At 44.2% G+C, this 11380-nt stretch overlaps 1 long non-coding RNA gene across 1 annotated transcript; it reads left to right on the top strand.

Moving 5' to 3' along the window:
* Positions 1 to 5593: 5593 nt before the first annotated feature.
* LOC122365847 lies at positions 5594 to 9473 on the top strand. The gene is made up of 3 exons (XR_006253803.1): positions 5594 to 7938; positions 8128 to 8326; positions 8666 to 9473. It is a non-coding gene; the product is annotated as an uncharacterized LOC122365847 (long non-coding RNA).
* Positions 9474 to 11380: the final 1907 nt, after the last annotated feature.

Here is an 11380-nt window from a genome sequence, read left to right as displayed (position 1 = left end):
GGTGAAGAGAGTCGGACCGAGTTTCGTGTTGGACCGCCGCTGGAGGGCGGCAGCGCATTCACCGGCTTTAAAGGCCAGGGCGCCACGCTGGATCGAGTGGTGGCCAAAGTGAAAGCGTGGGTAGAGACGCCCGGCTTCTGGACGGTGGTGGTGTCGCGTGTCAGACACCCACATCACCTGCACATTCCCACTGACCAGTGGCCAACTGTCGAGGAGATTCAGGTTCAGCGTCTGAATCCAGACGTGCTGGAGGCCGAGATTTTCGAGCGCCAGATGAAAATAAATGCCGCAAAGACGTGGCGTCACTTTGTGGCTGCCGAGAATGACGGCGAGTGGAGTAGCGCCGATAATGTCATCGGAGACGCTGTCCACGTGGCTTGGAGGCGGCTGCACACACGCGACGTGGCCTCTATTGTGTGCGACGAGCTGCATGCCAAGGGAGTGGACGTGTCTGTAAGTGACGTACAGCACGTCGTCCAGAAAATGTCGCACACCGACGAGGCACTGATCCTTGCCGATCATATATATCTCACCTCACGGCAGCACTGCTGTCTTGTGCGGAGTAAAATACAACGTGGACGACGACGACCCACAACCACCAAACCGTCTAAGCGGCCAGCCTCCACGTCTGCTGGTCGGGGCCGGCGTGGTAAGGGTCGCCGCATCTCGTAAAAGTGGACACTACGCATCGCTCATGGATTTTCCGTGTGTTTAACTGGCGCCAAAGCAAGCTGTTTCAAAAACATCAAGTTAGGTGAGGTTGAATACAGTTGTGTACTGTTGCTTCGTATTTTTGGTCCTTGCAGACACATAATATTCAAAGTAACTCAAAATGTTTGTTTAACAGCAGCGGGGAGTGGTGTGACCCAGTGGGCAGTAATTAAACTGGTATTAACGTAATCGGGTCACATGGGCTTGGAAGGGCACTCCTGCATGCCTGCTCGCCATGCACAGTTGACTGGTTTGGCTATTTTTGGCCATTGCTTATCAGTTTTAGTGGCGGGTTTTCGAAGGCATGGGACAAAATTATAAGCATGGATTTTTTTTTATTCGCCGCATCGTTTCACCTTGAAACAAGTGCACTAATTGTGGCCCAATTTTCCCCAAGATTACATAGATTTGTACTTTGTAGTGTTTACTCAAATTGCGTTCATTTCATCAATTCAATAAGTGGGTTATTCTAAGCAAATATAAACTACTAAAAGTGCGCCTTTACACGCCACTCCGTCAGATTTTCAAAACATTTTGATAAACAGTATGCGCGACAGGCCAGATGTTGTATCATGTGGAATGACCCAAGTCTATATCGCATCACGGACATGCAAAATATACATAAATTTATCTAAAATGAAATAAACATATTTGTGACTTTCCACGGTTGATGCTCTCTAAAATACGATGGTAATTTCAATTTATAATTTATTCAGGGTACTTCTTGGAAGCATCCCGTACATTTCTGACTTAGATAACACGGAAAATCTAGAGTGATGTCACATTGTCCAACGCAACATGCTTCACTGGCCGTCAGCAAAGAGAGTCCAGCTCGCTGTGGTAACGGTAAGGCACCAGGCTGCCAACCGTACCGGCAATCTCTCCAATTGGTAGATTGTCCGCCATTAACATCAACGAGACTCTTCGAGACTGGGTCCCGGGACGACGTGGTACGGAATGGGCACCATGCTGTCCGCCGTACCGGCAATCTCTCCAATCGGTAGATTGTCCGTCATTAACATCAACGAGACTCTTCGAGACTGGGCGCCGGGACGACGTGGTACGGAATGGGCACCATGCTGTCCGCCGTACCGGCAATCTCTCCAATCGGTAGATTGTCCGCCATCAACATCAACGAGACTCTTCGAGACTAGACCTGGGCCCCCGACGTGGTACGGAATGGGCACCATGCTGTCCGCCGTACCGGCAATCGGTAGATTGTCCGCCATCAACATCAACGAGATTATTCGAGACATGGGCCGTCGACGTGGTACGGAATGGGCACCATGCTGTCCGCCGTACCGGCAATCTCTCCAATCGGTAGATTGTCCGCCATCAACATCAACGAGACTCTTCGAGACCGGACCTGGGCCCCAAGGCGACGTGGTACGGAATGGGCACCATGCTGTCCGCCGTACCGGCAATCGGTAGATTGTCCGCCATCGACATCAGCGAGATTATTCGAGACATGGGCCGTCGACGTGGTACGGAATGGGCACCATGCTGTCCGCCGTACCGGCAATCTCTCCAATTGGTAGATTGTCCGCCATCAACACCAACGAGATTCTTCGAGACTTCGAGACCTTCGAGACCAAGGGCTTGCTAAAAATCCCAGCATATCTACTTTGGTACGGTGTGGGCACCTGGCTGTCCGCCGTACCGGCAATCTCCCCGATTGCCCGCCCTTGCTGCATAGTAAATCCCTGTTGCTGGGGAGTGTGGTGGCGTGCACACACCACACATTGCAAAGAAGATCTGCCCGTGGTTGCTTAGTCTTGCGCCTGTGCTTGTACGGCTCCACAGCTGGGCATCATCGCCGTGGTTGTGGACCGAGCTCCCACGCTAACCACGAAGGCAGGCTGGCTGGGTCGTTCGTGCGGCGACATGCGTCACCTCTTGATTCAAATAACAAATTTAAAGGGACCCTCTCACCTCTAAAAGTTAAAAGTTAAAGTCTCAACTCTAACCTAAAAGTTAACGAATTGGCATGAAAGAGATGTATCTTGGTTCAGAAAGAACAAACATGAATATCCACCAAATTTCACTTAAAATATTGCTCGTTTTTTTGGGGGGGGGCCATAAGCAGACTGGTTATTGATTCATCTTTTTTGGATCGATTCAATCATTGATTCATTTGTTTTTTGTTTGATTCAATCACTGTTCGATTCCTTCCAAAAATTTGGTGAATCGATTCCTTTTGATTGAGAGAATAAAAAAGGAATGATTCACGTTTGATTCAGCCAAAAAGTTATTGAACGATTCTTTTTTGATTCGATTTAAAAATAAAGATAAATATCAGGGATAGTATTGTATTTGTTGTGTTCTTTTTGTTGGTATGCAACTATCAGCACATGGCAGTAGTGTTAACATTTGTTGATGAACTATGTTCGCTTCATTTTTTTTAAGGTTCATGAATCGTTAATTTGTTTGATTCAATCAACCCTGATTCCCAATGCGTTTGATTCAATCATGGCTTGTGAATCAAACCATCCGGACGGTGAATCAAACCTTTTGATTCAACAAATTTTGTTTGATTCAATCCAATCGATTCAATCACGGTGAATCAAACACCAGTCTGGACATAAGACTTTAACTTTTTTCCCTTTCCGGGGCCTTACCTGTTCCTATGACGTCATTTGGAAGCAATAATGTGGTATCTTGAAAGCGCGGGAAATGTCACGCGCAATTTAGTATCTATAAAACCATGGCAAAAATTGTCTTACCAAAGTTTAAGTAAATCGGTGATGTCAACATTAAGAGGGGGCATCCAAATGCATTAGCCCCTCTGAATCCAAAGTGCTGCAACTTTGAATCTAAATATTTTCGATCTAAGGCATTTCTCGATGTTGCGAGTGTCGAAACCGGTGATTTCCAGCCAAGGACCCCAATTTGGGTATCTCAACTCAAAACTAATGTTAACGTGAGAGGGTCCCTTTAAAGGGACCCTCCCACCTTAACATTAGATTTGAGTTGAGATAGCCAAAATGGGGTCCCTGGCTCACAATTACCAGTTTCGGCACTCACAACATCGAGAAATGCCTCAAATCGGAAATATTGAATTTCAAAATTGCAGCAGTTTGATTCCGAGGGGCTAATGCATAGGAATACCCCTCTGAATGTGTGACGTCATCGCAGATATCTAACGAATTTTAAATGTTTGACTAAAACGTTTTGTAGCACGTGGTGGTATATGTTGCTTTGAGCTGCCGAACTATTGCTTCCAAATAAAGTCGCTAGGAACAGCGGAGATCCCAAAAAGTAAAAACAAAAGTAAAAGTCCAATATCTTGAAAACCGGTGAATATTTTTCGGTGAAATTTGGTAGATATTCGTTTTCGCTCTTTCTGAACCGAGCGACATCACTTTCATGCCAATTCATAAACTTTTTTGAAGGTGGGAGGGTCCCTTTAATCGTATTTGTGTTAATTAACGTATTCTGTCAAATACCGGCGTCCTACTTTGGTGCCGTCCATTCTTAAAATCATCAGTTCACTTGCAGACGATGATTAGAAGCTTTGCTTCCAATGAATGCACGAAGCAATGACTGCATAATGCATTCTTTGTTTTAAAAACAAAACTGTGCAATAAAAATTGCACAAAACTTGTTCGATATCTAATCTACCTTTGGTGGCTTCAGCTTACCTGACAGTTCATTTATGTATCCACATTGCTAGGAAGCATATCATCCGTCTAATCCAAACATAAACTATTCTCGTTGTTGAAACTGGTGACGCACAAGCTGACGTAACGTTAGTGGAGACTTATCTCAAAAAAACAGCCTGCATGGGCTAAAATCCCGGGGGGCGCGTATGGCTCGTATCATTTGCGAGGCACGCGACGGGAGCCTTGAGGAGCTTTCCATGCTAGAGCGCCTCTAAACCCAGGTCTCACTTGGAGATCGATCTCACTCGGAGATCATGAGTCTGTTGTAGAGTGGCGTCATTTTACGTCCAGTCCACCGAACCAGTGTGCACAATTGCTGGCGGTGGATACCAGACTCCCCCCACGGGTCGTCATGTGCGAGGCAAGGTCGGGGATAAGATATCACGGCAGCAATTGAAGATAAAATTGAGTTTATTCATGTAAATGCTATTAGGCTGCTACATTTGCACAATGAGTGAGTGCAAAGCTTCTCTTTAATTGATATTTATCATTATCCAAGCAGACTATTGCCTGATACGTCTGAGTCTACATTCACTTCATCCAGGAAAATGCTTCAAAATCGCGTTTTTCGTCGGTAAATAGCATTGCAACCTTGCGTCAGTTGACACAAGCTTTCACTGCCGCATCCGGAATCTCAGTGCATAGGTGTCTATGCATCATGAGCTTAGGTATTGTTTCCTTTTTCGTTAGATCATGCTTCAACTTATAGCGCTTAATCGTTCATGCCAAACAAAGTTTGCGGACTTGTGATATATTTCCTTCAACAAATGTCCGTCAAATGAGGCTACAAATGAGCTGCTTTCTTCTGCCAATTATGTTACTATAGCACGTTGCTAATGGAAGGTGGTTATGAATAAGACTATTTGCAGTTGTGCCTCATCATCACTTATTTGCCAAATGCAATTTCAATTGCTGCTGTTATCCCCGGCTATAGTGTCTACGGTGGCGAGCTTTCTCCGCGGACCTTCAACTTCAAGACCTTCTACTTCAAGACCTTCAATTTCTAGACAACTAAAGGGATATTCTCGTCATACTGTACTCTCGATGACCTGCATGTCGGGCGTGCCATGTCCTGAGGAGCGTTGTTTTCAATACCCTCAGTGCACATACTGCACCAGACTATATTTACGGACGTTGACTGTTTGCTTTAGGCACTGTTTCAAGCATTGTACGATGGCCGAAAACAATAGTATTTGGTAACGTTTTCAAGTCGCCATTTGGAGTATCCGAAACTACGACGCAATGTTAGTCGGAAATAACGTATCTAGTTAATCATGTTATCGCATGATGTTCTTGTTCATTGGCAAACATTATTTCAGCAGTCGATACGTCCTCCAAACTTCAGTAACCGTTACTATATAGTCCCCGTTCGTCACAAACAACCGTTGACATTTCGTCAACCTCAAATTCGAATATATTAACCGTTTACACGCACGAGAATATCCCTTTATCCAAACTAGCAAGTGTGTCTACTGTTTTCTTACTAGGCAAACAAAAGTTTGTCACAGCATGTGCGCAGTTCACTTTACCTATGTGCATTCATACTAAAAGCCATTCGTCCACAAGCAAGTTATTTGCGCAATTGACGTAAGCTTTCATGAAGGCCAAACCAATGCTGATTCGTCAATGCTGATTGTCAGCTTGAAAGTAAAGATGAGCAAAGTGGTTCAACTGAATCTTATGGTTGCAGTAGGGCATATTAGAAGTAAGTAAGTGACAAGTATGTGTCAGCAATTGCTTATGCTTCTTAACCCTAGATACTTTTGATTCAATCCTTTTGGTGATGACGTAATGTGGCAGAAAACAGTAGACACGCTTCATCTTATCGGAAACCCTGAATGATTGGTATTTGTGAGCATGTGTGCCTGTGAGTGTGTAAGGGTGGATGTGGGTGTGTGGGTATGTATGTGCGTATGTGAGGATGTGCGTGTCATCTTACAAGTAATTTAGTGAATGAGTGCATAGGTACTAGTTTTCAAGTAAATACGTGCATGAGTGCATGTAGTCAGTGGTGTATGGAACTCGCATTGTGCCTGCCTGCTGCCAACGAAATATGCAAGCCCACACAGAGAAAACAGTTTTGTTGTGCGAAACTTCATGCTGCTGGCAGGGTTTACATGCAAGTCACATATTGCAGGTCTACCATAAGCAGAGCAATGTGACATCTGATAAGTAACTCACAGCAACACATACTCTGCATGTCCAGGGAAAGTGAGTTGTGCTCGGAACACATTGGCCAGACAGTTTTGTCCTATCAAATTCAGAATTGTTTTATCCTCCTCACAGTTGTCATTAACACTTCATGAGCACACATTATTGCTAGATCTGAATGCCAGCTGCCTATTGCACTGCTGGCACGTAGTTGGAGACAAAGGTGCCGCCAGTTTTCCACCTCGCTGCTGATACAATGCAATACTGCTACAAAATGTCCGTGTTCTGTGTTTTTAGTGTTGTATGTTTGTATATGTGTCTTGCGTCGTATGCGCATTACCTACATAAGTTTTAAGTGTTCCCGCGAAAGTAGGTACTGAATTAGCTCAAGCCAGGATTGCGTTGCGGAGATATTTGTAGCCCATACAATGTTTTATGGCGTCATTTACGACACTTTCTGTTTTTTCTTGTCATTGTATGCACGTGAGTTGTGCCGCATGTTGCGCTTGCAAATCATGTTCTCAATGCCATTTTCTTTTGATACAATTGGTCACCACTACACATCACTCGCATACACTCGCCCAAGCAAGTCGGATATCAATCACTGTCCAGAAGTGCATGATGCATTCAACCACGCATAGAACACTGGCACACCAAGAACATGAACTCACGCAAAAACGAGAGGACTATTACACGACTTCGCATTGGACACACCGCTATCACACACAACTACATCATCACAAGAAGCCCGAGACCGAAATGCAACACCTGCAACACTTTCATCACTGTCAAACATCTGCTACTCACATGCCCACAATACCAACACCACAGGACAAACATACAAACATACTGCAGAGACGCCAACATCCCACTAACACTCACAACACTGCTCGGGGACTTACACCCCGAGCTAACAACACTACTCATCCACTAAAGACACAACACTGGGCTGATAAATGACCTGTAAATCTCCTCCCCTAGAGCCAAGGACAAAAAAGCCAAAAAAAGCCAAAAAAGAAGCCAAAAAGAAAAAAACAACATTCAAAACAATAAGAATCAAAATAAAAGACCCCAGAATGGCAAAATGGCAAAAAAAAAAACAAAAAAAAAAACAAAAAAAAAACAATAGAAGGGGCAATCCGGCTACCCGGGAGGAGATAGCTAGGAACCCTGACCCACCCTCAGCCCACCCTTACGAGCCAAGAAGACGACGGACACTTCAAGACAATGGACGGACCAACAACGAAGACGGACGACAGAACCGGGCCCAAATACAGAACGCTGTGGTGGCCCGTAAGCCACAAATACCATACCATACCATACCAGTGCATCATGCAGCAGAAGAAGCTTCATTGAACACACTCGTCATCATGAACGGCATCTTAGGAGCTTCATGAGTTTGGATCTGTGACCAGTAAGTGGAATGGGAGCATAATGGTACACGCTACCAACCAGATTTTTTATAAACAAAAACATTACGTTTATTACCGTTTGGAGGTGATTTGTTTTATTTGGTCATTGTGTCAATGTCATGTTTGATCATATAGGTAACGAAAAGCGTACCTATTCAAAACGTTTATTCCTTGTCATGATGTGCCTGCAGGTTGTTTTCGCAGTATCCAATAGCAACCGTGTATGACCAGGCGCCGCTTGGACGCCTTGTCCAGCCACGTCTTCCGGGACTGTGTGATGACTGCCTCTGCAATCTCAAGTGCCAGTTTCTGCCTCCGGCCTATTTCTTTATCAAAGGATGTTGGTAACTGAACGACCAGCTCTGCTCCAAGATTCCAAATCGTTTTACGGTATTTTATCCCTACAAAACGTTAATATTTGCTGGACGCGTTGATGCCCGAATAGGATGACCTTTATTCCTAGATACAGGCATTCAACGTTGAATCAATTACGCTTCTAGCCTTCTGTTTATTGGCTTTACATACTTTTATTAATATTTATCATGTGTCTAGCCTGCAATTCATTTTACTCACCACCATCGGACGTCACAACTATAAGCTTATAACTACTATATACAACTATAAGCTATAAGCAGCTATTCGCTGACTTGACATATGATATTTTCGCGACGACTCGTTTCGCCCTTCCGCCATGTTAACTAATCATCCGTTACATCTTTATGTCAACAGGTATAGTACAAGTCATCCTTACCGTCGATACCGTAGAAGAATTTGCCGTCGACCACGGAACACATATTGTGCTTCCCGTTGCTGGTAATTTTTTATTTGTCACTTAGGTGACAGTTACTATAGTTCGTTTTCTTTTTAAAGTTCGGCCCTGACTGTAAACATCTTTTTGAACACAGCACGAGAATTACTGAGAAAATTGGTTAGCGCCCATTGATACCGTTGTGTTAAACGCGGTGCGATTTATTAATTAGTTCAGTTATCACTCCTGACAAATCGTCTATCCCTGTGGGGTTGTAAATATGAGCAAATACGAGCTGAGGGGTCTGGGAAATAGGAGCCAGAAAGAAATAACTTTGATAAAGTTTTTCATCAGTGAAATTCAACGTGCGACAACCATTTTCCTCTTCTTAGTAATTCAGCTAGCAATTCTCGTGCTGTGTTCGAAGAGACGTTTACAGTGAGGGTCGAACTTAGGACGAACTATGGCACCTATCAGCAGATATACGTTCATAATGCAACAAGGGAACGAAAAGCGTGTTCAAAACTTTAACTCATTGTCCTTATGTGCCTGCAGGCTGATTTCGCAGTATCCAATGGCAACCGTGTATGACCAGGCGCCGCTTGGACGCCTTGTCCAGTCACGTCTTCTGGGACTGTGTGATGACTGCCTCTGCACTCTCAAGTGCCAGTTTCTGCCTCCGGCCTATTTCATTATCAAAGGATGCTGTTAGCTGAACGAACAGCTCTGCTCCAAGATTCCAAACGTTTTTACGGTATTGTATGCCTACAAAACGTTAGTATTTTTTGAAGGCGGTAATACTCGGATGAACTGACTATATGGGTGGGTATTCAACGTTGAATCAAGTAGGCTTGTAGCCCTCTGCCTATTGACTTCTAAGGGTTTTAGTAAAATTTATATAATATCTCATCTGATCAGCATTTTCACTCTCAGTCGTCGAAATTGAAAAATCATAAGCTTAGAAATCCGCGGACTTGACATATTATATTTTCTCGACGATTCGTTTCGACTTGCCGTCATGTCAGCTAATCATCCGCTGCTTCTCCTATTTTCACAGGTGAATTACCAGTCGTCTTTACCGTCGATACCGTTGAAGATTTTACCGTCGATCAGGGAGCACCCATTGCGCTGGCCGTTGCTGGCACTTTTTATTTGTCACTAGCTATTAGTTATCTGCAGATATACATTAGCCCCGCTTACACAAGCTCTCAGCATCTAGTTCTACGTATGTGTGTGTTTGTTTTAATTGAATTGCCAATGAATTCGGTAGACATGCTCCGCCCGCAAACATGTACCACATGATGCAGTCCACTGAATGTAGCAGTTAATCTCTCGTAAAAAGCAGTCATGTTTTCGTATAGTGTAGGTTTGCATCTATGTAAGCATGTGTTCACACTCATGAGCGATCCACACATGATATTGCATTTCCTGTTCAGTTACATTTTTTAACACGATGCTCATACACTGCGTTGTATTTCTTTTTTTTTCGCCTGCTCCTTCCTCCAACTTGTGTCTTTGAGTATTTCAGTCACATGCTCAAACGTTCTTAAATGCTCTCGCCATCGGTTTACGCATGCGTTGAAAACGGACACGTGTTGACCAAATTTAACAATATGCGGACAATGGATCGACTTCTTGAAGCCTGTGGACGTGATAAACCTTCTCCATCACCATCAAGAGATCAACATTTTCGAAGACACTTGCGTACGGCTGGTATGTATTCATATTTGAATGTCCATTGTCAACACGTTGCAGAATGCTTTACATTTTGTGTGATCATTTACTGTCCTCATTCCTACACAATGCCAACCTTGCCTATATTGCCTTGGCAAGTTCTTTGAGCACTTAATACTGGACTTGGGCTGCGAAAGCTAATGACAATTTGGGGAGCTTGATATTGCAATGGCTATGATGTGAATGTCCAATATGGCGAACAGCTCGACTATTCACCATTGTCAACGCTTATGATAGCTAAATATCATTTTGCTTGGTGTACATTCACGTCTCGTTTCCTTGCTCCATTTGTACCTCACCGGTCTTCCGTCCCCACAGGCTTCGGCTGCAGCACAAGCCACATTCATCGGCCCAATCATCAGTTATTCATCCTGCAAGTTTTAAGTCACTTCGTTGTGACCCGGACATCGTCATCTTTCAACGACTTCAAATGACTATTTCATTCATCATCGTCGATCAGACTCATCATGTAAAGACACTTCCATAATGCTATCTGCCATCTACGTTTGTGCAGGAAGCAAATATCAGGTTGTTATTAGCTGCAGGCTACTCAGTACCGACTGAACTACTGGCAGTAGTGTGCGAGCACCTAATACTTGTATTGTGATACCAAAGTAAAACGGATGATAGCTTAGCGCATAGCGCCCTACCGCTTTCCACACACACATAAACAAAACTTGACTTTGGGCATTAGCACGATGGCAAGATTAACAGGCAGTTTCGCTGTTTTTCACTGCTTTCATTGGCAGGTGTTACTGCTCATTCCCGTTTCATGTGATGTTAGAACAGCCTTCACCATAGTCCTGTTTTCTCCTTTGCCGTTTTCCATAGACATCCGATGCGACATGCACTCCAACGATCGGTCAGGCGCATCACCGTCAATCCGGTCGCCTGTTAATCAGTTCGTAATCACCGTCAGTCTTCGACATCTGTCACACACTTGTTCACATTATCGCCTTACT

Source organism: Amphibalanus amphitrite, unplaced genomic scaffold (genome assembly GCF_019059575.1).
Source record: "Amphibalanus amphitrite isolate SeventyFive unplaced genomic scaffold, NRLGWU_Aamphi_draft 000767F_arrow, whole genome shotgun sequence".
NCBI lineage: Eukaryota > Metazoa > Arthropoda > Thecostraca > Balanomorpha > Balanidae > Amphibalanus > Amphibalanus amphitrite.
This window is presented reverse-complemented; position numbering and strand designations above follow the sequence as displayed.